The sequence below is a fragment of the Hordeum vulgare genome, chromosome 1H (genome assembly GCF_904849725.1).
Source record: "Hordeum vulgare subsp. vulgare chromosome 1H, MorexV3_pseudomolecules_assembly, whole genome shotgun sequence".
Taxonomy (NCBI): Eukaryota; Viridiplantae; Streptophyta; class Magnoliopsida; order Poales; family Poaceae; genus Hordeum; species Hordeum vulgare.
In genome coordinates, this window is record NC_058518.1 from 132,308,105 (window position 1) to 132,310,604 (window position 2,500).

Sequence of the window (2,500 nt, forward strand, 5' to 3'; positions counted from 1 at the left end):
TTTTGGGGGCAACTATATTCCGAAAGGCAACGTCGTTGCGACTTTGTCTAGTCGGTCTCATGCACGGGACATGCTACTTTCCTGTTTCCCGAGCCAAGTTAGGCTGTTGGGTCAGAATTTCACGGGACACGTACACGGGACCAGCGGGACAACGCTGCACGATATCCCGTCAAGCTGACCGTGTGCGAAACGATACGTACTTTTCTGCAACTCGAACGGCCGTTGGGCCGTCGGATCAGAATTTGGCACGAGTCGTACACGGGACCGACGGGACAACGCGGCACGAGATCACATCGACCTGACCGTGTGGGGCAACTATATTCCGAAACGCAACGTACCAGCAGACACGGGTCCAAAGCTGCTCATGTGTTTGTAGCCTACATCTGTCAAGCGAACCGATCATCCACCCGTGCAATGCACGGGAGGTTTACACGAAGGAGGCGTCCAGAGAGACCACATCCCGCGTGTGTCACCCCCGCAACGATAAGGTTTTGGGGCAACTATATTCCGAAAGGCAACGTCGTTGCAACTTTGTCTAGTCGGTCTCATGCACGGGATATGCTACTTTCATGTTTCCCGAGCCAAGTTAGGCTGTTGGGTCAGAATTTCACGGGACACGTACACGGGACCGTCGGGACAAGGCTGCACGATATCCCGTCAACCTGACCGTGTGCAAAATGATACGTACTTTTCAGCAACCCGAACGGCCGTTGGGCCGTCGGATCAGAATTTGGCATGATTCGTACACGGGACCGACGGGACAACGCGGCACGATATCACACCGACCTGACCGTGTGCGGACACGATATGTACTTTTCTGCAACCCGAACAGCCGTTCGACCGACGGATCAGAATTTGGCATGAGTCGTACACGGGACAGGAGAACGACGGGACATCCGAGCCAACGTTTGGGAAAAGCAAGGGTTACCGGAGAAACGGGAGGTTTGCATATGATTTCATATGCAAACCCACCGATTTCCCACACACAAGCAGGGAGGAGCCCCCTCCTCCCCAATATACCCGAGGGTTTTAGCTCCCCTTGGGACCCCTGCCCTTCGTTTGTGAAGAAGGGGTACACTGTTTTTCCCCGGATCCCCGTTTACACGTTTTTTGGCCCGTATGGCCATACATGCATCCGTCCATGCGACGTACATGGTTTTCACCCGTTTTCCATGGTGCGCGCCCAGTTTTTTGCAACACGGCCCCCGTGCCCGTTTTTTCCCATTTCCTCACGTTCACGTTTTTTGGGCCGTGTGGCCGTGCGTGCACCCGTCCATGCCACGCACATGGTTTTCACCCGTTTTCCATGGTGCGCGCCCAATTTTTTGCAACACGGTCGTCGTACCCCGTGTTTCCCCGTTTCCTCAAGTTCACGTTTTTTAGCCCGTGTGCCCGTACATTCATCCGTCCATGCCACACACATGGTTTTCACCCGTTTTCCATGGCGTGCCCCGTTTTTCGCAACACGGCCGTCGTACCCCGTTCATTCCTGTTTCCTCACGTTCACGTTTTTTGGCCCGTGTGCCCGTACGTGCATCCGTCCATTCCACGCACATGGTTTTCCCCTGTTTTCCATGGTGCGCGCCCAGTTTTTTGCAACACGGCCGCCGTACCTGTTTTTTCCCCGTTTCCTCACGTTCACGTTTCTTGGCCCGTGTGCCCGTACGTCCATCCGTCAATGCCACGCACATGGTTTGCCCCAGTTTTCCATGGTGCGCGCCCAGTTTATTGCAATACGGCCCCGTACCCGTTTTTCCCGTTTCCTCACGTTCACGTTTTTTTGCCCGTGTGCCCGTACGTGCATCCTTCCATGCCACGCACAAGGTTTTCACCCGTTTTCCATGGTGCGCGCCTAGTTTTTGTAACACGGCCGTCATACCCCGTGTTTCCCCGTTTCCTCAAGTTCCCGTTTTTTGGCCCGTGTGCCCGTACGTTCATCCGTCCATGCCACGCACATGGTTTTCACCCGTTTTCCATGGCGCGCGCCCAGTTTTTTGCAACACGGCCGTCGTACCCCGTTCTTTCACGTTTCCTCATGTTCACATTTTTTGGCCCGTGTGCCCGTACGTGCATCCGCCCATTCCACGCACATGGTTTTCCCCTGTTTTCCATGGTGCGCGCCTAGTTTTTTGCAACACGGTCGCCGTACCCGTTTTTCCCCGTTTCCTCACGTTCACGTTTTTTGGCCCGTGTGCCCATATGTGCATCCGTCCATGCCACGCGCATGGTTTGCCCTAGTTTTCATGGCGCGCGCCTAGTTTATTGCAACACGGCCCCGTACCCGTTTTCCCCGTTTCCTCACGTTCACGTTTTTTGGCCCGTGTGCCCGTACGTACATCCTTCCATGCCACGCACATGGTTTTCACCCGTTTTCCATGGCGCGCGCCCTGTTTTTTTGCAACACGGCCGTCGTACCCCGTTCTTTCCCATTTCCTCAGGTTCACGTTTTTTGGCACGTCTGCCCGTACGTGAATCCGTCCATGCCACGCACATAGTTTTC